General features: G+C 41.8%; 1 protein-coding gene across 1 annotated transcript in view; it reads left to right on the forward strand.

The window, feature by feature from the left end:
• Positions 1-27,791, forward strand: part of LOC308578785 (neuronal migration protein doublecortin-like) — an 81,975-nt gene that overhangs the window by 52,830 nt on the left and 1,354 nt on the right. The window lies entirely within an intron of this gene.

The raw sequence follows: 27,791 nt of genomic DNA on the forward strand, positions 1-27,791 counted from the left end.
ACCTGACATTCAGAAGACATCTTAAGGCAGCCCTGTTCAGGGAAGTTTTTAATGTGTGATATTTTAGTGTATTTTTGGTTTCTATGGAAGCCACCCAGAGTGGCTGGGGAAACCCAGTCAGATGGGCGGGGTAGAAATAATAAATTATTATTATTGTTATTATAAAATCCTAACAGCTGCCAATAAATTATAAATAAACTCAGTTTCCTATTTGAATGGAAATGCTTTCAGATGAACTAATACTGCAGTTTCTGGGCCCATTGGAATAATTTTGGCTATCTTTTAAAAGGTGGTGTGCATTTATTATTTATTTCTCGAAATATTTTTAAACTATCCTTCAGCAATTGGATATCGGGGCAGAGTACAGAATAAGACCAAATAGGCCATACAACTATAAAAACCACAATCGTTAATATATAAACCATAAAATGCAACTAAAAGAATGTTAAAAGGTTTAGTTTAGTTTCCAGTACTGTTGTGCTGGATTGCTACCAAATGCATTTGCTGTCAGCCTTTGTCTGTTGAGTTAGTTATGACAGCGATCATTTTGCGTGGGAGTTCTGTTCCTGGATCCCAAGCATGTTGGCGGCATACATATAAACCTGCTCTGCTCCACCCCATCCCCTTTCTGCCCTGTTCTGGGCCCAAAAGGACCTGGGCATCAGTTGGCCCACGCAAAATGGTCGCCACCTGTATTTATTATTTGTACCTAGAGCCCTCTCTTCACCCATATGCTCCCAGTTAACAGAGGTACAAATGATAGTAAGATCATTGATGTGTTTTAACTGTTTTTGTGGAATGCTCAATCCAAAAAGAAAACTCTCTCAGCAATTTACCCCAAAAGAAATGTAAAAATTGAGATAAAATAAGATCAAAAAAGAAGTACACAGGATAAAACCATCAAAAATACAGATTCAACCAACATAATCTGAAAGCAAGTACACTGTAATGTTCCTGGAATTCAGTTTGTGTTTTATGTCGTCTGGTTCACCAGAGTCCTGAAAAATTTCTGTCCAGTGTTGACACAAAACTTAAGGGGAGGGGCCTGTAGAGACTTGGCTGTACTGCACAGAGCTGAGAGGCAATTCAAAACCTGAGGCCTTTATTCCACAGCAGAACATGGTTTCCTGAAATCTTCCCCATGGCCCGTTTCAGGCTGGCTGGAACCCTGCAAGCCAGAGCTCTCTGGCTAGGGACTGGGAAAGCGGTACAACATTTTGTTGCTGGTTCCCCCTTGTTCCCTCTAATGCCAAACAGAGTGGCTGTGTGCCAGCTACTAAGGTAGTAAACTGCCCACCAACCCTCCATGAGCTCCCTCTCCCTACTCTGTAAACTTTGAATTGCACCGCATGCTGGAGACTCACAGCTTAAAAGAGCCCTACTTGTAAATAGATAATATTTGCCAGAATAAAAAATAACTCACAATCTGAAGGAAATATTTGGTCTCCAATCTGTCAAAAGGGTGATGTAAGCAGCATGAAACCCCTTTTTCCTGTGTCAGCACTTACAACCTCAGTGCTTAACCAATAATTGCCATCAGCTTTGCCATGACAAAGTACAAATCTGTTTTGCACAGAGGTTAAGAGCATCTGTACACTGTCTCTGCGGCAGCTAAGGGCAGCTTAATTTGTAATTAAAGTCTTTAATTTCAGATAATCTTCATTAAGAATATAATATTTCCTCGTATCCAAATTCTTTCAGGGTTGATTGTCACAGATGTAAAACAGCAAGTCTTTTTTTGCATCAAGTACTTCTTTGGAGGACAAGCTGAATGCAAAACCACCAGTTAGATTTCTTACAGCAAAGGAAGACTGAGAGTTCAGTAGGTATTGTTGCACACCACCCCAATCTCTGACCAGTGCAGGATTCCAGGGGTTCCAGGCACTTAGCCAGGGTTCAATTTCCTCAGAATGAGGCACAGCAGAAACTGTGGCATCTTTAGGATATATGGTTTGCTTACACACATATAAAACCTTAGCGTCTGATGGAGAGGCTCATAGCATTCACACAATAAGGTCTTACTTCTCCCATAGCCACAGCCTTGGATCCCAGCAGAAATATGTCATGGCTCTGTCTCTGCAGTCGCTGCCTACTTCTAGCCCAGCCCTTTCACACAATTCTGCACTGGCTTTTGACCTCATAAGGACCGGACTATTGAGGGCGGGACCCATTTGTCCTCTGTTACCACTTCCTCTGTTACCTTAACATCTCATACTTTGGGGCCATTAGCAAGAAGCTGGGCTGGTTATTCCAGCAACTGAATCCTTGCTGGATCCAGGAATGTGACGGGACTCAGACATACAGCCTAACTCCTGCCCAACTCACAAAAGCATATTCACACATTTACAGTATGAATAATGGGGCTTTTTGACTGGATAATTAAGATGTGTTAAATCCCTCTTTATGGAAAGGTCAACAACTCTACTCCATATTTTTAGGGAAGATCTGTAAACCTAACGAATAGTTATATATGGCGCAGCCTTGACAAGCACATGCATATTAGGAAAGATTCACACTGAAATGCTGCTACATTTTCATGTGATTTTTTAAAACTGAACTAATGTGAGGAATTGAATTTAAGATGGGGGGGAAATGAGAAACTGGAATAACTGGAATCGTCATATTTACCCATTTCTATCAGCCTGCTTCAGTTCCCCACCCCTACCATAGAAGGCAGGCAGGCGGAGCAGCCATTTTTCATTTATATTCACCACAAGTCTGTTAAGTCAGCCATTAATGTTCCAATCCGGTGGATAGTTTAAAAGATAATGACTTGCTGTTTTAAAAAAAACATATCGGTATAGACAGTGCTGCCATGGTATCCTTGACAAAGGTATTATCTTTTCCTAATCCTGTTTAAAGCTTGAGTATGAATGTTTTCCATCTTTCACTCTCTCAAATGCGGCGTGCTGCATCCTGATTTCGGACAGTGATCCCTGCAAACAAATGAAATGTGTATATTGCAAGGCATTCATACAAAGTGTCGGCAAAGCATGAAATTTTTAGTACAAGAGTGCGTTAGGAGAGTGGTGAAAATTTCACGCTCAACTATGCACAATGATCTGAATGGATTACATTGGGGAAAGTTTGCCAGCAATGATTTGAAGTGTGTTTTATTCAACACTGATAATGTCTCCATTTCCTCTGAGTCAAATGTGTTAGCCAGAGTTATTTCATTATTTACTATATATTTTAAAATGTGTAATGGCCATCAACTTGGATAGCTTTAAAAGAGGAGTGGACAAATACAAAGGCTACTAGCTCCATGCACAAAGCGTTGCAAGTTCAGTGCTATGCCTTTGCCTACAGTTTGATTTCATATGTCTGGAATTTTCTGAACATAGCTGGGATTCGTCCTTCAGAAATGGCGCCTGGGCAGAATTTTTGGAAACCGGTTAAAATGTCTGGGAAAATCCGGGCATATGGCAACCCATGTTGGAAGTTTAAAGTTTTGGCAAATTTCCAAAAAACAAACAAACGAAAAATAGCTTTAAAACTTTGCCAAGAAAAGCTCAACAACCTTTGTGTTCGGATTTTCACTTCTTGAAATATGACATCCCTGTGCAGTTATTATTATCATAGCACTTGTGCTGAGTTTGTATCCTGTTTCTTTCAGTTGTTTAATCAAGATGGCTGCTAGTCCATTTATGCACTAGAGAGTAACCTCCATTGAACACAATGGAAAATATTTCTGAGCAGGCCCCTGCAGGTGGGGGGCAAGCAGGTGCACTTGCCCCAGGCCTCAGAGGGCTGAGCTGGCCCAGGCCCCCACCAGGGACCTGCTGCATTTTTGTTAGAATTTATAAGTTTATTCTAACAACGCTCCCTCCCAGGGCCTCAAACAAACTCAGCACAGGCCTGCTCCTGAGTAAACATGCATAGGCTTCCTCCATTAATCAGTTCAAATTAAGGCCATTGGTTGACTTTAATCAAATTATATAACGTTAATAAATCATCATCATCGGATAGGTGTAATATTTTCTTTGTGTGTGTAATTAGTTAAGGTAGATAAAAACAGCAACTTTTAATTAGCTGACAGTTCTAGGAAAAGGTCTCTTTCATTTTAGAAGTGATTTCAATGAAATAAACTAACGGAGAACTTACTGGTAGGCAGCAACAAGATATGTGCAGCTGAAATAAGTGGTGCGCCTTTGCAATTAATTCTGCATGCCTGAGTCCAGGGTAATGTAGCAAATGGAAAACACTTGTTAAATCATTCTAGTGTGCTGATATTATAGTGTATTCCATGTCATAGGCATAGGGCATACTTGCATGTAATTGTGAGGACATTATTATTATTATTATTTTATGAATGTGATCCAGTAGGGTTCTTCTTAGGTTCCCATGCACAACAAGCCTCAGAATCCTCTGTAGCAAGCTGGAGTCAGCGGATGCACTCAGGAGCCCATCAACAGGTCAGTTGATGTGGAAAGAATACCTTTAAGGTATAGGTTGGACAATCACCTTAGCTGCTTTCAGAACTTCAGTGAGCGTGGAGCGTGAATGGGCAGCAGGTTTCTGTGTGCTGTGCTTGCCCCCAATTGATGCCAATTCACTTGAACATCTGCATAGAGTTTACACGTGTGCAACAGATATCTGTGGAGGGTTGTCTCCTTAAAAACTGGGACCTTGCCTTTTCTGAGATGCCTGACTACATGGATAAAAGTGTCCACATGCAGAGGGAAGGTTAGGAATAAGACTGGGGTCTGCTGACTTTATCCATTTTCCCCACCCAACTCATGTTCTGAATGTCAGAGAAAGACTCTTGTGTCATCATGTTATGTGAAATATTACAGCTTTTGCCAAAACAATAGTGTGTGTGTGAGATTTTTCTTGATTTTTAACCAAACATGGACAGAACATTACGTTTCCCCCAATTCCCCCCTACCCCCCAGAACAGAAGATTAGTATGCCTGATTTTGCCATAAGCCTGTGTGCACAGTTGATGGTACCAGTCTTCTGAGTGTTCAATCAATCTGGACTTTGCAACTTAAAAGTAATTCCAGTAAAACCTGTGGCTTTACAAAGCCCAGAACATTGTAAGAAAAGAAAAAAAGAACACAACTGTAAATGTGAGGAAGGGCTGTGAGATCCATATAATCTCAGCCTAGCAACAGCGGAAACCTGCTATATTATGTAAAAAAAATAAAAATGCCTAGACCATGATAACTATAAAGAGCTGAGTATAGAACCATAGAACTTCAGTATTGGAAGGGACCCAAGGACCATCTAGTCCAACCCTCCATAATGCAAGAATATGCAGCTGTTCCATATGGGGATCAAACCTTCAACCTTGGCACTAGCAGCACCACTCTAACCAACTGAGCTATCCAAGCTGACAAAGTAAGAGCTGAGTAGATGCTCGTGGATTCCATATCAACTCACATAATACATTTCTTAGGGAACTGTTATTCATGTGTAGGATTTGGGTGTCAAGGAGGAGATAAAGCCAAGACTTGGTATGAAGTGTTTCGATAATAAAGAAATGTCTACAGTTATTGCGATGAAAACAAAAGGATTGGTGTGAGGCTGGTTCATGTGATAAATTTCCTTGTACTTTTCATGATGATCACTTGGGCATAGGCTGCACATGCAAATATTTTTGTACTGGTCCTTCATTTTTAATTGGAATGTATATTATAGTAAAGGCCAATTGAATTCTCAAAGGCCAGTATCCCATCCCATCCTATGTATAACTTGACATCTTTTCCCTTGAAGGACTGGCATCTTAGAGCTAAACTCATTATTAGGTTTCAGCTACATAGCCACAATGGCAATAGCCTAGCCTTTGATAGCCTTGCAAATACACTATTTGCAAAGTAAAGTGATTTCCCCCAACACAGTGCATTTTTGTATTATATGTTCATCAATATTTTGCATATTTAACCCCAATAAATGCAGTTTTGTACACATTACTTGGCCAGAAATCTGCATCACAAAATTTAGAACATGTGAATTTTGAAGGGTAGCTATGTTTCACTTTGTGTATTGTTTTGGAAAGTAGCTTCACCTTTAAGTGTGAACTGAATCAACCCTAATTATGACAGATAAAGGTGCATTGTTGTTATTGTTGTTTTGAGTATTATAACCAGGATTATTTATTTATTCCCCTATCAAAGATTTCTTGGTTTACAAAAGTATGTGCAATGTCTCTTATTTCAAGTTAATTTTCTACAGATCAGTTTCATTTGCTGAGACATTAGTGTTACATTAGGAAGAAAGGGGGGAGAGGGAGAAAGAGGTGATGGGGGGAGTGGTGAGTGGGGTGCAGTTGGGTGGCAATACTTCTATTCTACTTAGTGTATGTGTGGGGTTTTGTGTCAGTGTCACTTCTGTGGGTACTCTTTACTATTCGCTTGGATTCTTTTGCTGGTGAGAGAGGTAAGGTGCATTGTTAACTGAGACCAGGGGTTGTCAACCTGATTCCTACCACCCACTAGTGGGTGTTTCAGGATTCTAGGTGGGCGGTAAGGGCTTCTACAGCACAAGCTGAATCCTCCTTCCATCGGGCACTGGTGGGTGCTAAGGAAATATTACCATCAAGAAAGATGCATTAGTGGGTGGGCGCTATGAAAAGGTTGACTACCCCTGTGTGAGACTAATGATCTGTCAATGTCACTGGAATTTGGAATGGAGACTTCATCTTAGGTTCAGGCTAAAAGCTTTTGGTGGTGGTGTTGATAGTAATACTTTAATTTCCATAATTAATAATAAATTAGTAATTATTTATCTTGCGATTTTGAATCTCGGTTGAGATGAAAAAAAATTGAGTTTCTGGAACTGTTAGACAATAAGTAGCCTTGAGAAAGTGCAATTGTGTGCCTTTGGGGAGATGGGGAATTGCTGTTTAAGATTTAACGCTGCCTATCTGTGAATTTGCTATTTCTCCCACACCTTGCTCAAGTTGCACATTTGTAAATAAAAAAAAGTATGAAGTCAGAAAGTGTAGATTAACTGCCTGAAATTTGACTTGTGTCTTAGTAGCAATCCCAAAAAATTTTCATTTGCTAAAAAAACTAAAAACCATTGGTGTTTTTGAGATCCTGGGGGGGGGGGAAGAAACATGAATTATACTAAATATTGCATCACATTTCTCCTTGCCCTGTGCCATCCTTGGGATAAGAGAAGCAGTAGATCCATTCTTAAAACCATCTGCCTCCACTGTTTCCCCCTGGGCTGTTAGTTGGATGTTCGGATCCTCTTCAAATGAATTTTTCCTGATTCCCAGGAGCAAGTGAACATGATAGGATTATAAATCAGGACTCTCTCTCACTGTAGAAATATTTGTACTCACTCCAATTATGCAGCCTCCTATTTTAACACTCCATCTATTTCAGTCTTACTGCATCACTTACTCAATTCATGTAGTAACCAGAGACTAGATTGGAGCTTGTTTCTGGTCCAATGGAGGTATCAGGGTGTATATACAGTATGTTATATATGTATTTAAATTGGGCTGTGGGCCTCTACACACTTCACTTTCTAAGGGGTGCACCTAAAAACAGCCAGAGGAGCTGTTCTCCATCATGTCACTGAGAACTTGATGCCATCTATGCTGTTGGGAACAGACTTATTCCCCACCCCCAGGAAAGCACTTACCTCCAAGCACACCAGTCTCATGAGGAGAAAGAGTATTGAGAATGAGCATGCCACATCACACCTTTAAAGCTGGCGGGAGGGGCATGATGGTTTGTTGAGATATCTTCTCAGCTTTAATCTGGTTTTGGACTCCTGATTTTGCTCTGGAACTCTCTAGTCATGCCTTTGGCGATCTGCACCTGTAGCCTGACCTGTACCGTTGAAAGCCTCAAATAAATCAGTATTTCTTTCTTCAGATGTAAGAGCTGCTGCTGTAGTTTTTGAGACAGGAGCCAAGACCAGGAGTTCTCCTGTGCAAAGATATTTGTGCTGGTAGAACACATTGGTTGATTGGGGCAGATATTGAAAACACAACTGCAAAACAGAGGATTGAATCTGGTTGAGGAAGATTCCACAACTATCCCTACTTGTGATACCATGCAAACAAGCATTTCAGTTTAAAGTGCTTTTACTTGATGTATGTGTGGTTTAAGAGAAATCAAGGGGAAACAAGGCAACACAACGCTTAAATGCTGTGCCACTTTACAAAACAATGAAGGTTTTCGTATCTTTAAGGAAGCTACTTACATTTGCTGAAACCTTAAAGCATCATTGTAAGGCAATAGCTGCCATTCCTGTTTTTCAGTATAGCCTCTGGTGCAATTTAGTTGTTAAGCAACTCTGTTTTTAGCCTTTTGCTAATCTCTAAAACTGATAGTCTAATACAGACCTGTGTGAAAACTGAGATTTAGCCAGTCAAAGACTCTTCTCAGCCCCTTTCAGAATAGCTTGGCAAGTGACTTTCTCCCTAATACCTTGCAGCTAAGGAGGTTTGGGAGGAAGGCAGTGAAACCAGAATGTCTTAATTAGGGTGCTCTGCTGGCTGAATCTTTATCTCATATTTAAAGACTTGCTGACAGGAGGTGGTGAATTCAAGGATATTTATAGCCTAGGTTAAAATTCAGGAAGATTAAAAGTTTGGGAATTAACTTGTTCCTTTCTTATAAAAGCCCTACACTTAGTTCTCTTTCAGCTTACATATGAAAAGCAACAGTCACCATTATCTACCTGTAAATTCCACTGGAGCAACACTGGAGTTCTGAATAGAGAGGGACAAATATGACAATTTCAGTTTCTCGGTTCCTTATATTTCCAGTCTTAATTTCAGCTCTCCACATTTGCACATCACATTTGGGGCTCAGGTTCTAATTCCATCAAAGCCTTAGAAATACAGTAAAGGTAAAGGTACCCCTGCCTGTACGGGCCAGTTGTGTCCGACTCTAGGGTTGTGCGCCCATCCCACTTAAGAGGCCGGGGGCCAGCGCTGTCCGAAGACACTTCCGGGTCACGTAGCCAGCGTGACGAAGCTGCTCTGGCGAGCCAGCACCAGTGCAGCACACGGAAACGACGTTTACCTTCCCGCTATAAAGCGGTACCTATTTATCTACTTGCACTTAAGGGTGTTTTCGAACTGCTAGGCGGGCAGGAGCTGGGACCGAAAGACGGGAGCTCACCCCGCTGCGGGGATTCGAACCGCTGACCATATGATTGGCAAGCCCTAGGCACTGATGTTTTACCCACAGCGCCACCCGCGTCCCGCAATGAAATACAGTAGTGCAGAATAAATTTCTTCAGAAACTTTTCTTTCAGAAATTTCTTTCAGAAACGTCTTTCAGAAACTTCAGAAATACAGTAGTGCAGAATAAATTTCTTCAGAAACTTTTAGTCCCTCCCTTCAGGAACCTCTGGAGCTCTCTTATGTACAGAACTGGGGTAGCCAACAATCAAGGCAAGAGCTGACAGCACCCAGCTGAACTGCAAGCCTGTCAGCCAAACGTTTTCCTGCTTTGTGTTATTTGGAATGGGGTAATAACCAATAATGGAAGTTTATAAGACAAAACCTTATAGATAGTTATTACTTCTCATAGTTGAATTCTACACTTAAAATGAATAAGAGACAACTTTGGGAATGATTCAAGAAGGCATTTGCATTTAATTAGGCATTCCAAAGTTCCCATTTCTTGTTAATGTGCCCTTTATATAGGAATCCAACAGACTGATTCCCGAAACCTTTGCTAATTCCTGGAAGCAGAATTACTATAGCAGAAACGGTTCCCTTTCCTTTGAGTGACACTAACAGAATTGTTGCACATAAAGTGGCACTTTATGTTCTGGCTGCAAGAAAGATAAGAAAGAGATAGACGATATCACAAGTTGCACAAGAGATTTGGAGTTCTAATGGAAGTTAAGATCGGTATGAGTTAGCAGGTGATACTTATGAACTCTGCTGTCCTCTCTTTAAACCCTTGATGCCTTTTATTATGTAATCATCTTATGCAGTCGGGCATGGTTTGCATTTTGGCAAATTGAAATGAAATTTTAATGGTCTTCGTTTAATTAAAATATTTGATAATGGTCACAGTAAAATTATTTGGTGATGATATTACCACATCAGTTTGTGATTTCTTTTTAAGTCCTCATGGAAATTCATTACCATGTTGGTGTACCTTTCTCCTTATATACCAATTGACTTCTGCTTCAAAGCAGTAAACAGTGGGTTTTCCCAGAGGAGGCAGTGTGAGAAAAGAACCTGTCAGGCTCGTGCGTAGAAATCATGGGACAAGTGGCAAGGGCAGAGGCAAAAGGGGGGCAGAGCAATGAACGTAAACTTCACCTTTGTACAGTGGACTAGTTTCTATATAGACTCACAACCCCTCTCAGTCCTCCATCCTGACAAAGAGGCATTATCAGGCCCAGTATCCCTGAAGGAGCGTCTCCACTCCCATCGTTCTGGCCGAGGGCCTTCTGGCAGTACCCTCACTGCAAGAAGCAAAGCTACAGGGAACCAGGCAGAGGGCCTTCTCGGTAGTGGCGCCCTCCCATCAGATGTCAAAGAGATAAACAACTACCTGACATTTAGAAGACATCTGAAGGCAGCCCTGTTCAGGGAAGTTTTTAATGTGTGACATTTTAATGTCTTTTTAATCTTTGTTGGAAGCCACCCAGTGTGGTGGGGGAAACCCAGCCAGATGGGCGGGGTACACAATTATTATTATTATTATTATTATTATTATTATTATTATTATTATTATTATTATTATTATACCAGAGTTCAAGGACACCTTCAGGTCAAAGAAAAATGCTTGGGTTTAAAGCAGGACCAATGAGGAGACATGGTCTGGGGAGAATTCTAAGTTAGAGAGGCCTAGAGGGTCACCCAAACCTGAAGTACGGTTGGGTTTTGCATTTAAAATGCAAAATAAAAGAAGAGATGGCTTACCTTACAAATACTGCAAAAACTACAAGAGGATGGGTTTGTTTCTTTATTAAGCTAGCCAAATGTTTTACAGGAGAGCATAGCTGTCAATGTTTCCCTTTTTTAAAGGGAAATTCCCTTATTCCGAATAGGATTCCTCGCAAGAAAAGGGAAAAGCTATTGCCAGCTATGCAGGAGAGACCCACAAATTACGGGTGACTAAAATGATAGTACTGTATAAGAAATAGCAAAAAGGACTGAAGGCTCCGTAAGAAGATTTATCTTGTAGGGAGAGCTATAAGCAACTGACCTCTCCTAATATATGAAGATAAATTGGAAAGGCCTTCTCCAGGGGAACAAGACATTCTCCAGCCGTTTCTTGGAAGGGAGGGGGCAAAGCATTAGCAATGGTCATAGCACAGCTTCTTTGACTTTTCCTAACGAGTTTTGTTGGGGTGGGGTCTGCTGCTGCTGCTGCAAATGACAGCAGCAGCAACTGTGTTGACAGCCTAGCCACCATTTTGCATCATCCATAGTGTCATTCCAGGGAAAATGGCAGCCCACACAGACACGCACACAGAGAATATTCAGATATGATTCTGCAAAATCGTCCTTTTTTCAGGGGTTGAGAAAAAAGAAAAATATTTTCTGTCTGTCATATTCTGAAGCATATGCTTGTGCTAGGTTTATGATGTATAAGATAGAGAGGCAGTCCTTTTTGTAGAAGAAATGAGCTGATAGTGGGATTTATACATTATATTAGTTAACAGGATTGGATAGAAGATTCTTGTCATTGCTGTTTTTATTGCACCTCCCTGCAAATGCTGAGTATGTGTTTTCAATTACTGCACCTTTCTGTGGTAAATCAGCTCTCAGTGCTCAGGCATTTCCTAAATTGTCAGAGGGAATTAATTTTTATAAATGCATATTGCAATGTTTTAAAGTGGATGCTTGAATGGACTAGTGATTTTGCCTCCATCTGTGCTACATATTTAAAGCAGTATCATGCCATTTTAAGCAACCATGATGTAGGTATGTCCTGTGTTGTCACATTACTGGGCAGAAATTGTTGACGGCATTAAGAACAAAAGAACATAAGAGCCTGCTGGATCAGGGCAATGGTACATCTAGCCCACCATGCTGATCTCACAGTGGTCAAACAGATGACTGTAGGAAACCTGCAAGCAGAATTTGAACACAAGAGCGCTCTTCCGTCCTGTGGTTTCCAGCAACTGGAAGTCAGAAGGGAGGAAGAGCAAAGCCATTGTAACTAGAAGCCAGTGATAGCCCCGTTTTCCATGAATTTGTCCAGTCCCCTTTGAAAGCCATCCAATTAAATTGGTGCTGGATTGCAGCCTAGCCTTTGGTCAGCTGTGGAGGGTGGGTGTGATTAAAACTTCCTTTTGCATTGTGAAGGAATTAAAGGTGCTGCTCCAAGGGGAGAATTTTAGGCTGGTCCTTCATGGTGGCAGAGCCTGGGCTTCTCTGGGAGGCCAGAGATACCAGTATATTCAAGGAATCCAACATCTTTACAATGGATTGTAAAGTTCTTGAAGTTAGTACACACGATTCTGCAAGCAGTTCTGCATAATGCACATTAGAGAATAAATTTTCCTCTAATGGAGTTTCTGCAGATCTCTCTGGTAGGGTGCCCCCAACAGTGGCTTTCTTCTGGGCCTCCTCCATGGCCCCTGTTTCAGGCTGGCTGGAACCCTGAAAGCCAGAGCTCTCTGGCTAGGGACTGGGAAAGCGGTACAACATTTTGTTGCTGGTTCCCCCTTGTTCCCTCTAATGCCAAACAGAGTGGCTGTGTGCCAGCTACTAAGGTAGTAAACTGCCCACCAACCCTCCATGAGCTCCCTCTCCCTACTCTGTAAACTTTGAATTGCACCGCATGCTGGAGACTCACAGCTTAAAAGAGCCCAACTTGTAAATACCGTAAATAATATTTGCCAGAATAAAAAATAAGTCAGAATCTGAAGGAAAGTTTTGGTTTCCAATCAAAAGGGTGATGTAAGCAGCATGAAACCCCTTTTTCCTGTGTCAGCACTTACAACCTCAGTGCTTAACCAATAATTGCCATCAGCTTTGCCATGACAAAGTACAAATCTGATTTGCACAGAGGTTAAGAACATCTGTACACTGTCTCTGCAGTAGCTAAGGGCAGCTTAATTTGTAATTAAAGTCTTTAATTTCAGATAATCTTCATTAAGAATATAATATTTCCTCGTATGCAAATTCTTTCAGGGTTGATTGTCACAGATGTAAAACAGCAAGTCTTTTTTGCATCAAGTACTTCTTTGGAGGACAAGCTGAATGCAAAACCACCAGTTAGATTTCTTACAGCAAAGGAAGACTGAGGGTTCAATAGATATTGGCCACCCCAATCTCTGACCAATGCAAGATTCCAGGGGTTCCAGGCACTTAGCCAGGGTTCAATTTCCTCAGAATGAGGTACAGCAGAGACTGTGGCATCTTTAGGATATACAGTATGGTTTGTTTACACATATATACAACCTGAGCGTCTGATGGAGAGGCTCATAGCATTCACACAATCCGGTCTTACTTCTCCCATAGCCACAGCCTTGGATCCCAGCAGAAATATGTCATGGCTCTGTCTCTGCAGTTGCTGCCTACTTCTAGCCCAGCCCTTTCACACAATTCTGCACTGGCTTTTGACCTCATAAGGACCAGACCAGGGGCCAGCAAACTTTTGCAGCAGGGGGGCGGTCCACTGTCCCTCAGACCTTGTGGGGGGCAGGACTATGTTTTTGAAAAGAAAGAAAAGAATGAATTCCTATGCCCTGCAAATATCCCAGAGATGCATTTTAAATAAAAGGACACATTCTACTCATGTAAAAACACGCTGATTTCTGGACCGTCCACAGGCCAGATTTAGAAGGCGATTGGGCCGGATTCAGCCCCCGGACCTTAGTTTGCCTACTCATGGACCAGACTATTGGGGGCAGGACCCATTTGTTACCACTTCCTCTGTTACCTTAATATCTCATACATAGGGACGATCATCAAGAAGCTGGCCTGGTTATTCCAACAATTGAATTCATCCACGTGTTAGTGAACCTTTTTTCTAACATACCAAATTATGTTTGCTCAGCTGAAACAGGGAGCCTCTTTTACACCTTCCTCTCCAGGGGGATCCAATGGATTGCTTGAGTGGATGGAATCAGTTCAGTGATGGAAAGTTCTTCAGTGGGAAGGTTGTGAGATACAGTTCAGCCATTCACCACATATGGCAGCTGCATTCAGGTCCAGAACTTCCTTACAAAAGTGCCAAGTTCAGTGGTTATACCTGTTGTAGAAGAGGTAGGGCTGCCCTTTGTCCTGTATCTTAGACAAGTCAATAGAAAAATCATATATATATATGCGCTCAACAGCTTTCAAGGTGTCCTGGTTTTTACTTTTTGAAGTATGGCAACCCTAGGAAGAGTGAATAGGAGGAAAAGTGTGTGTGCATGTGTTTATAATGGAATATTTTGGAAGAGGGCATAATTAGCTTGTTGAAACCCACTAGTAATAATATTAATGCCCTTAATTTGCATACCACACAGCCTATATACTTTGTGATTACACATGGTAATAAGCAGATTTCTGAACATTAATCAACCCAGTTTTCACAATCATGGGCTCTGGGTGGTGGAGCTATGAACCACTCATTATAAATGCATATCAGACCGAGAGCACTCGGTGTGAAGATTTAGCTTAACACATTGCTTGCACCTTTCAGTGTCTGCTGAGCAAAAAAAGATCCCCTTAAACATGTATTGGATACATTAATACTGAGAAAAGATAATAAATGCAAGCACAGGCATTCAAAGGGTGGGGGAAACTGGGTAAAGCTGACCTGCAGGATAGAGTCATTCATCCATTGTGGGAGCATAGCGTGGTTGGAAAATTTATCTATAAATTATTTCTTAAGATTCTTGCTGTAAGCACCATATTTGGAAACCCAGATAGCTGTCAAATTATTGTAGTACGAGAGCTAGTTCTTCACACCAAAGTCAGTAACACCTCCACCCCTAATTCACACTGCGGATGGAAAGATCTGTCAATTTTAGTTCTGTCTTTCTCCTTTTCCCAATGTTATTTGTGTCTCAGGTGCAATTTGGAATTTCTCCTAATAAACACCATACTGTATGCAGTTTTGACTGCATTTTTGCAAGTAATCAACCCAGTAATACACTTTCTCCTAATATGCATCTTTTTGTAAACACTGATTGATTGGAGAACTGCATTGCAAAATTCGGATACGTGCAGATTTTGAGGGACGGTTTCATTTCACTTCTTGTATTGTTTCAGAAAGTGCAAACCTGGTAAATTCACCTTTTAATGCAAACTGAATTCCATTTCTCTCTCCTCCCCGCCCCCGCCCCCGCCCCCCGTTCCCTAACAGACACACACAAACATGAGCTCTGACAGAGGCAAGACCAGGCTGTAGACTTGATACCATAATAACAACAATAACACCAAGGCTGACATTGATTTCCTTCAGCATTTATTCCAGCAGGGAGCTATTGATATCAGCAGGAAAGGCCTCTATGTGCAACAGCTATAGAATTTAATGAGAGGCGGGCATGCTGAGTGAAATGTTCCTACGGAGCTGTCAGATACCAAAAACACATTCACGTTTCATACAGTTTCCTCTTCCTGCTTTGGGGTTTTTCCTGAGACACCAAAGACTTCTGTTAAAAGGCCACCCCATCAGTCAATGAGTCCCTTTGCCCTTAAATCACGTCTGTGAGATGATGCAGGGCTTCATACTCTCTCTTCCTCTCCTCCTCCCTCCATCCCATCTGCTTCACACATTAACATTGATGGGTATGCCTGGGATTTTGAAGAGAGAGAGAGGAAGAGAGAGAGAAGTGCACTCCAAATCTGGCGTGTATTGGAGAATGTGTTCTGCACTGATTGTTTCTATGGTTACACACTAGAGAGCTGTGAAGAGGGGTGTGGATTTGGGAGAGACCCTTTAATTTGCACAGAAATAGCCAAATGAGAATGCTGAAAAACAGGACCAAATAAAAGCCTGTGGTGCTCTTGATGCTAAATGTGGGATGGGGAACTTGTGGACCTCCAGGTGCTTTTAGGCTCCATCTTCTACTAGCTCTAGTTAGCATGGCCAGTGGTCTGCAGTGACTGTGGGAGTCCAGGCATGTCTCTGGAGAGCAACAGTTTCACATCCCTCTCTGGAGAGCAACAGTTTCACATCCCTGAGCAAAACCAAGCTTTGTTCCTTGCCTCTTTGTGAGCCTCTCCCTCTCCCTCAACACAGGGTTGTTTTTGCATTGTAGGAAGCAGAAAATGTATGGGAAGGCATCAGTAGGGGATGGTAGAGTCAGTGGGGACAGGGTGAAAGAGTAATGCTGGGATCTTTGTTGCTATGGAGTCAGCAGACCAGATTTCATGTTCTTGCCTCCTATTGTGTGGCGACGTCCCAGGAAGTGAACCCTGTGTTACCTGTGTTAGCATTGATATCACAGTTGTAAACTCATCTTCACAGACAATCATGAATGTGCAAATCAGTCTATTTTTGGTTAGTGCCATTTTTGCTCACAAACCTGTTCCATTCTATTTCCACAGTAATCTGCCATTTGTTTTTGTACAGACAATGCCCCATTTGCACAGGGGTTGCATTTTGAGGCACCGCATACATCAGCAGGGTGAGCATAAGCCTGCTCTGCCCCCTTTTGGTGTTGAAAACGGCATGTGCACCAGCTGTCGCACACATGCCAAACGTGTGCAAATGGGGAGCTGCCTGTATTTTTAAAAACCCACATGAAAAATCACATCTAAACAGATATTTCTCTCTCTCTAGATGCTCATTTCTAATGGCGTCTTTGGGAACATTTGTTAAGTGCAAAAGCCAAGGTAGAACAACTTCCTAATCCACACATTAGTCTGGAAATGGTGGACCAGGCCTGTCAGTTCGTATCAGAATTCACTAAGATTACATTCCTTGAGCATCCTTAGCCTAAGAAAAATGCCTCGACAGGTGTAATGGTAATATCCAGTGAAGCCAATGAATGTTATTATATGTAGCTTTGTACCTCCTTTTATGAAGTGGGTTCCTGTGAACTTTTAACACCTGTAAGGGTCACTGGAATGAAAAGGTTCTGCTTCTCCTGATGGAGCATGCACTGGTGGAAGAAGCAGAGCATGCTGGGTAGGTAAGGTAGATGATGCTCTTAGGTGCCTCCAGACAAGGCAGAGTTCCAGTCAATGAAGGGAATGAAGTGGTGATTACTTACTTTGCATCTAATGTTTGAAGAACCAGCTTGCCACTGGAATCTTCCTTCTAAGCTAACTGGGTCTCCACTTCTCTTGCTCCTTGTGTTTACAATGTTCATGGAGTGTGTGGGAGAGTTAATGGTAGGGGTGGTGGTGTATACTTTCTAGAAACAAATAAATAATAATAATAATAATAATAATAATAATAATAATAATAATAATAATAAATAATAATACCCTGCCCATCCAGCTGTGTTTCCCCAGCCACTCTGGGCGGCTCCCAACAGATTAAAAACAGAATAAAACAACAAATATTAAAAAATTTCCTAATCAAACAAAGCTTTACTTCCTATTGTATGCTGTCTCTGCAACTCCTTACAAGTGGTGGAAGGAGGGAAGTCTCATTAGTGGACAGAGAAACCCAGGAGTTTCAAACATGTATGTGGACTTTACCCATACAATGTGGAGGAATAGGAGAAATTAATGCTTGTTTGCCATCGACCAGAATTGGAATCTACAACTATTTTTGTATTAATGCTTCAACATGTTTGCAGCACTGACCCGTCGCCAGAAATGTTGACTGTAGACCAATGAATCTCTTTTCCAACACAGGTCGATAATCCAACCTCTGACACCATTGGCTGTAAATACAATGTTTATATGGGGGAAAATAGCATCTCAGCTTGGGACTAATTGGATCTCTCATGTTTTGGAGGCACCAAAAGTTCACCAGACATGTTCAATTCCCTTTTAATGTTTATATTGGGCAACTTGGCAATTGGCCAAGTCACATTCGGCTTTATTTCAAAGTGGCACACAGTTGGGGGTGAGCAAGCTTATTATATAGCCTTTAAATAGAGCAGCACTTATTTATTCATGTGAGAGGGCTGAAATGAGTACACCCCGCAAGAAAAAAAAATCTGCACAAAAATGATAGGTCCAAACTGTTTCCTGAAAGATTTCCAAAAGCTTACCTTTATCACACCATTTTGCTGATGCTTGGAATTCTAATCAACTGCATTTTTGGCACTGTTTATTATTTAAATATAATCAGTTATGGCATAATCGGGCTGCCAGCCCATTCTGACTGTGTGTAATGTCATTTGTGAAGCTAGTTTGGAGTGAGGGCAATGACCTCGCTCTGAATTCATTTTGTTTACCCTCAGTGACATCATCACATACTTGAATGACTATCTGACATTGTCACTGTTAAGAGCAAGTGGATTGTTTTGAATTTGTTTATTTAACTCAGTCTCAAAAATAAACTTGGCAAGCTGTAGCAAATCTAAATGAGCTAGATTCTGCCGCTTAAAATGAAATCCATGAGATTTTAGAAGGAATTTGCTTCATGAAATAGTCTACAACTCGGTGTGGTCTTTTCCTCAACATTCTCCATCTGCTGACTTCCTTCTTCTACTCCAGCTCTTCAACATTGCTAAAGAAACAACTGTTATATTTTGGCAGCACAGATGGCATAGTGCACAATATCATGTTTACAAAAAACATTTGAAACTGCAATACTAATAGTGGCAGTGCCACAAGTCGCTGCAACACACACCTACGCCTTCAGAACTTTCACTAGCCCTGGTGAAACGTCTTTGTCTTCCTTCCAAATCCCTCACTTTTGCTTGAAGAGAAACCTTCAAGTACTCTTAGAATTGGGCAAAATATCTATCGTGCCTGTAAACACCAAATGACATTGTTGAGCCAGATGGAGCCAATGGCCTGACCCAATTTAAGGAAGCTTCCTGTGCCTGTACTAACCAGGAACAACTAAAAGAGGCAAATAGAATAAAAGTTAATGTTAAATAATCAACAAGTCGGAGAATGACTAAAGAATTCAAGCAGAGCAGGAATGGGGAATCTTTATGATACTGTGGGCCACATTTCCTTCTGGACAACATTCCGAGAGTCCTATGTCAGTGGTGGCAAGGGCAGAGGCAAAAGGGGGGCAGAGCAATTAATGTAAACTTCACCTTTGTACAGTAGACTAGTTTCTACATAGACTCACAACCCCTCTCAGTCCTCCATCCTGATAAAGAGGCATTATCAGAATTCAAGGACACTTTCAAGAAACCCAAGAAACATGTTTGGGTTTAAAGTAGGACCAATGAGGAGACGTGGTCTGGGGAGAAATCTAAGGCCCAGTTAGAGAGGCCTAGAGGGCAGCATTTACTCCCTCCCAGCACAAGGTCCCCCAACTCTGAAGTATGGTTGGATTTTGCATTTAAAATGCAAAATAAAAAAAGAGATGGGTTAGCTTAAAAATATGCAAAAACTGCAAGAGGCTGGGTTTGCTTTTTGAGCTAGCCAAATGTTTTACAGGAGAGATCCACACCTTATACAGATAAGAAATAGCAAAAAGGACTGAAGGCTCTGTAAAAAGATTTGTCTTTTAGGGAGAGCTATAAGCAACTGACCTCTCCTAATATATGAAGATAAATTGGAAAGGCCTTCTCCAGGGGAACAAGACATTCTCCAGCCGTTTCTTGGAAGGGAGGGGGCAAAACATTAGCAATGGTCATAGCACAGCTTCTTTGACTTTTCCTAACGAGTTTTGTTGGGGTGGGGTCTGCTGCTGCTGCTGCAAATGACAGCAGCAGCAACTGTGCTGACAGCCTAGCCACCATTTTGCATCATCCATAGTGTCATTCCAGGGAAAATGGCAGCCCACACAGACACGCACACAGAGAATATTCAGATATGATTCTGCAAAATCGTCCTTTTTTCAGGGGTTGAGAAAAAAGAAAAATATTTTTTCTGTTACATTCTGAGCCATAGGCTTATGTTAAATTTAATGTATATCATTAAATTAGGATTGATGGATTATTCTTACATGTTTATTGATTATTAGCTGACTGTTCCTTTTCCTCATTCTTTTTCCTTTTGTTCTAATAAAGGGGAGGGGGGCAGAGAATCTCAAGTCCACCGCCCTCCAAAGGTCTTCTGAGAGCCATTTCAGCTCAGCTGTGATTTTAAGATTAGAATTGCATCTTTAAAGCAGGCAAAATATACATTTAGAATATTTCTGTCTCCTATATTCTGCATATGCCAGGAAGGAACTAGATTGTCCAGGTTCCCATGCTTTCTGTTAATCATACGAATTCCACACATTAAACCCAGGAGATTGTGATCTGTAATGTGCCTTTAGGGAAACTCTAATGGTCTCCAAGAATCTCTAGCTTAAAGTTATAGTTAGGTGTAGAGAAATACAACTCTAAAAGGGTGGGGGAGAAAGGAAAGTAGGAAGGAATTGCAATACATGCAAAGGATGATGATTCAAAATGTAGTAGCCAAAAGATAAACTGAAATTTGGATTTAGGAAAGCATTTCTACAAAACACCACATGCTGATAGACCTTTCCTTTGGAGTATCAGAATTCGCTTCAAAGAGTCAATCAGACAGCAGTAAAACATTTACTTTTTTATTTTGTCATGACAAAGTAATGGTACAGACACACATTACCCAATGTTTGCCCGCCTTCTCTGGGCTTGCCAGCCCTTTTTATACATTGCAAAATATTGCCACCTGATTTCTGGGAAATCGTAATTTTACCAACTTCCTATGTCCTTATATGGGCTGACCTTATATGGGCTTGCTTGCGCCCCTTCTCCTTCCTGCACCACCTCTCCACGCCATGAACCTCAACACGTGCTCAAATGTAAAACATGTGATTTATACTAGTGGCAATAAAATGGGGCTTTGTTTCCTGCATTATTATCCCCCTCGCCTTCTTGTCTTCAGTCTCCCCCCAAGTGGAGCCTATTCAACCTTGCTCTTTACTGCCGAGGCTAGACATTCCAAGGGGCCCTGTAACATTTAGGCGAGAAAGCCTTGTTCTTACCTCACCCCTTTGGAAAAACCTATGAGAGAGAAGAAAATGCCTTAAACAGTTTTCTTTCTTTTGTTCTTTTGGATCATATAGAGAACAATATTCTAATGGCCCCTTCAATGCAGGTTAAAATGGCATTACAGGGGGTTGAACTAGATGACCCTTGTCATCCCTTCTAGCTCTACAGGTCTATGAAATGACAAGATCACTTGCCGTTTCTCTTTGTATTCCACAATGGTCTGAAAATCCCCTATAGAACATGTGCACATAAATGCATATCTGCACAAGCTTCTCCCCATCCACCTCATATATCATGTCCCCAGGCATGCAGTGAGCATGCTGGTATAATCTGCACCTAATTTGGGAGAGTATCCTGTTTACCGTGCCAAATTCTGCTATTGCTTTGGAGAGGTCACTACTCATTTAAGAGAGGTTTGTTTTTGTTTTGCAAAAGTCATTGTAATATTTGTGGAGAATACTTTTGTTTCCTGAACTTTATGGAAAAGTTGGAATCCCACTTTGTAATCCTTTTATTCAGAAGAAGAGGAATTGTGATTTTGGGGGGTGCAGAGAGCGGATCTTGAGAAAAGAAGGCAAAGAGGGTGAGAGATTACTAGTCATATCCCTGTTGGTCTTAGGCTCCAGATTTCAGCCTCCCATTATTATTATTTTTTAATCCTGTGAGATAATAGCACTGCACATACATATGTGGGAGAAATTTGATTCAGTGACCCTACCTAATCCATGGTCTCTGAAACAATACGCAAAGTTAAACACAGCCATCCCTAAAAATTGCTGTGTAGTTCTCTAGCCAAATAATGTATTCAATGATGCATATACTGAGGTAAAGTGTTTCATTAAAAAATACATAAATTAGCAATACAATAACATACAATAACATAACATACAATAGCCATGCTGCCTGGGCCTGATGGGAATTGTAGTCCAAAACATTTGGAGGATACTAGGTAACATAACACAACTACCTTGCATTGACTTTGACCATTGGTCCGTCTAGCTCAGTACTATCAACATTGGCTGTCAGTGGTTCTCCAGGATTTTGTGGGATAACCAGCCTCACATAGCCAACATGCTTAATTCTAATTATTGCATAAATGGGTTAATGCCATAGAGTAAGCTGTCTAAGCTATCCTGCCAGGCTTAGGTAGATCACTCACCCTCACCTTGGAAGGAAGGTAATCAAGCCTAGAGAATAATAATAATAATAATAATAATAATAATAATAATAATAATAATAATAATAATAATTTATTTATACCCCGCCCATCTGGCTGGGCTTCCCCAGCCACCCTGGGAGGCTTCCAACAAAATATTAAAATACAGTAATGCATCAAACATTAAAAGCTTCCTAAACAAGGCTGCCTTCAGATGTCTTCTAAAAGTCTGGTAGTTGTTGTTCTCTTTGACATCTGGTGGGAGGGCGTTCCACAGGGTGGGTGCCACTACTGAGAAGGCCCTCTGCCTGGTTCCCCGTAACTTGGCTTCTCGCAGTGAGGGAACCACCAGAAGGCCCTCGGCGCTGGACCTCAGTGTCCGGGCAGAACAATGGGGGTGGAGATATTCCTTCAGGTATACTGGACCGAGGCCATTTAGGGCTTTAAAGGTCAGCACCAACACTTTGAATTGTACTCGGAAACGTAATCTGGTTGCTTCTACTTGGCTGATTTGCTCTTACAAGCCATTCTTCAATTTCTCTACCAGTAATTTAGGAACTTTCACCACTGTACCTAAGCCACGTTTTACTGCCTGTGCAACTTATTCTGGATGCTGTATGGAAAAGCTCAGTCAATTCCACTTTCAACTTCTCCCAAATGCTAGCCTTTTACTCCATTGCCTCACTGTCCCATTGACTTATTTGCCCCACAATTCCCTACCCCAGCCAGTCCACGTATCTGTTCTTCCTTTTGTGCTACTGAAGGACATGCCTAATTTTGTCCAACTTCAGTCTTCTCCTTCCCCTCTGCTGCATCAGTATGACCTACAACCATTCAACCAGTCCTCAGTGTCACTGGTGCAGGAAGGGGTGTGTGGTGGGTGCAGTCCGCCCAGGTGTCATCCATGGGGGGGGGTGACATCGCTGCACCACCCCCCTGGGATGCTTGCCGTGCCCCTGCGGGCAGCTAGCCCCGCCCCTGGGTGCACAGCATGTGTGCTGCTCCGGGTGCTGGAGCAGCTAGCTCCGCCTCTGCTCAGTGTTCTCATTTCTCAGGATGGACCAATTGCATAAAGGTATCATATTAAATGTCCTGCTATTACCCATTTCATCCATTGCAGTTTCATTGTTTACTCACTGTGTACAAAACAAAGGGAGCAGAGGTCTTCAAACAATGAAATCTTGCAGCTTTTCTTTGTTGCTGTTGGCTTGAAAGCTGTTGTGATGACATTATTGCCAGTGCTGTGCTTATTCTAGCTTCAACAGCTTGCTACCTTTGCAAACAAGCTGCTTTCATATTTCCTGTTCTTTGACTTAATAAATTCATTGCTAGGAGCATAAAGAAGCATTTAGAACAATTAATGATGTGCCGGATATCTGCTTGGATATATTTGCATTGACATGCCCTTTCTCCTGGGATGCCTCTGCTTCTCTGGCTAATTATTGAACTTAATTAGAACAGCTGATTGGGGGGGGGGGGACACAAGTAGCAACCAGTCTTTTAAAGTGTGTCAGGCTTACTTAGAGGTAAGGTATTCATTAGCCTCAGTTTAGAGTCTGCAGAGGACATCACCAGTGTTAAGTTTCCCATGTGGCTCCCATCAGATTTAAATGCACACCATGTGCACTAGATTTTGTTACAACACATATATTAGTATAGCACACCAGCTGTGCACATGACCAACCCATATATAAAACAGAGAGAACACAACCATCAGCAATGCACCTATCTTAATTTAAACATACAAGTTGATATAAGCCATCCAACTGTCCAGATAAGTATCTACACAAAATTGCCATTTAGAAGAATCATGTTCAAGTTTAGCTAGGGCAGTGAAGTCCTCAGACCATTGCACGTTGGCAAGTGTTAATTGTTGGCAGATGTTTATTCTTTCAGGTTTGGAATATAAGTCTCCCAGCAACCATAAGGTATGTCATGTGTAAGCCATCTTCAACATAAGAAGCAGCCCCTAGCCAATGTTTTAAATAATAAACACTGCATGCAGATGAACTGAGAAAAATGAGAAGTGCACATACTACATATATGGGAAGAGGCAATGCTTTGCTTCTAAGATGGAGGGGAACTGGATTTCTCCAGTTTCTCCATAACCATTGATAATCAAGATGACTGCTAGTGCAGATAACATAAAGTTTGCTTCTCTCCCCCCCCCCCAACTTTTATCTGTCTGTGTCCACATGTGAATTGGAAATGTGAGGGTGGGAGGAGACATAAAGAAGCCAAAGCATAGGAAACTGCCTTAAACAGATTCAGATCATGGATCCATCTAGCACAGTGTTATCTACACTGAGCAGCAGTGTTTCAGGAAGAGTACATTCCCAGCTGTACCTGGAGATATTGAGGATTGAACCTAGGACCTTCTCCATGCATGCAGGATTCTTTCTCCCACAAAGCCCCAGACCATTTTGTAATTGCACATGTCAACTACTCCTTGTGTTTATGCCTATTGCTCTTTTAAGTTTATCAAATTATACATGGCGTGGAGAAAGAACAGGGCTTCTCCTTTTCTCATATCACTAGAACTCGTGGACACCCAGTGAAGCTGAAGGATGGAAAATTCATGACCTACAGAAGGAAGTACTGCTTCACATACCACTTGTTTCACTCGCTCCCACAAGGAGGCAGTGATGGCCATCAACTTGGATGGCTTTAAAAGAGGATTGGACAAATCCACGGAGGAGAAGGCTATCTATGGCTACTAGCCATGATGGACATGTTCTGTCTTTGCAGTTGGAGACAGTGTGCCTCTTAATGCTAGTTGCTGGAAACCACAGAGGGAGAGTGCTCCGGTCTTGCTTGTGGGTTTCCTAGAAGGCAACTGAGTGGCCACTTTGAGAGCAGGATGCCGGACTAGGTGGCCCATTGACTGATCCAGCATGTTTTTTCTGAAATTCTGAAATGTTAAAGAATGGAGCTGTGGGGGAGTCCTGACTTATCAGTTTCTCTTGAAAGAGAACATCAAGCCATTTAGAACTCGAATCTCCGGGAAGATCTTTCAGTGGGAAGAACTCAGACATTCTCCCTTTAGCAAATTTGAAGGAGAGAGGCTGCATGAAACACTTATGTGGGTATGTTGCCCATATCAGCTATAAACTGGGTCTCATTGTTTTCACCATGTAGGTGGATGGGGGGGGGGGACTTCCCCAAAGTTCCTGGCTTGGAAAATGAAAGATGTGTGAAAACCAAAGAATTGTAATGGCAACTATTCCGTAGTTTTATCTGCCTGTCTGGTTTTAATCTGCAATAATAGTCACCCATCTGAAATGCTGAGACCCATTGAGGTAATGGAAAGCTTTGTGTCTGATTTATTATAGCCTGAAATTAATTTAATCACAGTCCAATTCAGATCAGTCTGTGGCAATGAAGATGAACTACTTCTAGCTCAGTAGGCAGTAAGCTGATGTGCACAGTATACCCACTAGGCATGGCACTCTCTGCAAATACACAGGCAAACTGTGAATGCTACAACATAGCTTGTGTAGGGCATGCCTGGTACTTAATTTGTGCAATGGAGGAAGGTTTGAAGTCCAAATCCATCTTGAGGGCATGCCCTGATCTTGAAAGATGGGAATGGATTGTGAGTACCCAGTGTTTTAGGAGAGGCATTCTAAACAATCTGTACATAGTGGTTGGCTAACCTATGGCCCTCTAGATGTTATTCAGCTCCAGATCCCATCAGCCCCAGGGATCATGGCCAATGGTCAGGTATGGTGGGAGTTGTAGCTCCAGTGCTCAGGTTGTGCTTGGGGGTTTCCTAGAGATATCTGGTTTGCTGTTATAGGAACAGGATGCTGGACTGGATGGGCCATTGGCCTGATTCAGCGCGTTCTTCCTATGTTCGTTCATGTAATTTTACAGGACAATTCTGTGCATGTCTGTGCTGAAGTAAGTCCCATTGAGTTCAATGAGACTTACTTCCTGGTGTGTATAGATCTGCAGCATTACAACTAAATCTTATGCACGTCTGTCTAATCTGTACATGCCAATAGGATTGCAATTCATGTTTGGGTTTTTTTTTGTTTCCACTAAATCAAAGCTCAACTTTGACTAGCAACAAGACACTCTTTGACCCAAAAACAGAGTGGTTATCACCATGTCTCCTCCCTTTCGACTGTTGCCCATAGGCTGGCCTTCACCAAAGCGAGGTTTAACGTTTTTCCCTCCAATGTCCTGAGACATAGATTCTCAAAGGGCCAAGCCTCCACCATGTGCGAATGTGATAAGGAGACGCCGGAGTCGCTTCAGCACATTATGTTCACTTGCCCCTTATTCAATGTGCCACGGGCAAATTTGTTGGGATCAATTATACAGAAACTAGAGGGTACCCCACCAAAATTCCACCTTGCCCAAATCTTGCAGGATAAGGATACCCATACGACCCTGAAAGTGGCTAGGTTCCTGGTCGCTGTCCTTACCCAAAAGCGTTGCCAAGGAGCACCACAAGCTAATTAAGGCGTAGTATGCCATTCCATCTCATAGTATTTTATTGTTATAGTAGTGTTTTAGTGGCTGTTTTTTCCCACGTGCACAAGCTGTTATTTATGTCTTGTTTTTATCTGTATGGGCCTACGGCCGTAATAAAATTATTATTATTATTATTACCATGTCAGGAATATAGGTTATCACCATGTCAGGAATATAGGTTATCACCATGTCAGAAAATAGATGTAACAAATACAGTGGTGCCCCGCAAGACAAATGCCTCGCAAGAAGAAAAACCCGCTAGACGAAAGGGTTTTCCGTTTTTCGATGCGCTTCGCAAGATGAATTTCCCTATGGGCTTGCTTCGCAAGACGAAAACATCTTGCGAGTCTTGTGATTTTTTTTGCTCCCCCCCCTTTTTCTAAGCCGCTAAGCCGCTAATAGCCTTTTAGCCGCTAAGCCTTTAATAGCCATTAAACCGCTAATAGCGCTAAGCCGCTAATAGGGTTGCTTCGCAAGACGAAAAAAACGCTAGATGAAGAGACTCGTGGAACGGATTATTTTCGTCTTGCGAGGCACCACTGTACAGAATTCCAAAGCATTTATCCCAAGTTACTAATCAAATGCATATTGAGCAAGATGGGTTTTCTGAAACACTCTTTAAAGAAACTTTTTGTGCAGAGGCTATTGTTTCCCATCCTGGTGGTTCTGTTGTTCTGACTCACCTTAAATCTGAGCTCTCCAAAGATTAGGTGACACAAGTTACTGTGAAATTATTGCTGTTTCCAGTAGATTAATGAAGAACTTAGTTATCTTCTTGTTACTGTGTAATCGTAACTGATATTTCAAATGTAAGGTATAATTAAGCTGTCATGACTGAAGCTACTGAGGAGCATATGGGAGCTTTTTCTGACACCTTGCTTATTATTTGTGTTGCCTCCATTGTTCTTGGCGCCCTGTGACATGGCAGCATAGTCAAGCATCCCCATTGCTCTTATGTAACCATCATCTAAAGAAGGAAAGAGTGCTGGTGGGCACATGGGATCCTGTCTTGATTCTCCATTAGCAGGCAAACCAAACAAATTTATCCCCTATCCTTAACTGAAAGGGGTGCAGGACTGGGAAACCTGCCTGGATGCCTGTAGATGTCACAAATAAAATTTGGCTTGTGAAATGTAGACTAGAGGCTAAGCCCACTCAAATCAATGTGTTCATATTTATCATTGAAAACATTTTTGCCCTGCTTGTTTAACTGGAGAAAGGT

This window comes from Podarcis bocagei, assembly GCF_964188305.1.
Source record: "Podarcis bocagei genome assembly, chromosome: Z".
Taxonomy (NCBI): Eukaryota; Metazoa; Chordata; class Lepidosauria; order Squamata; family Lacertidae; genus Podarcis; species Podarcis bocagei.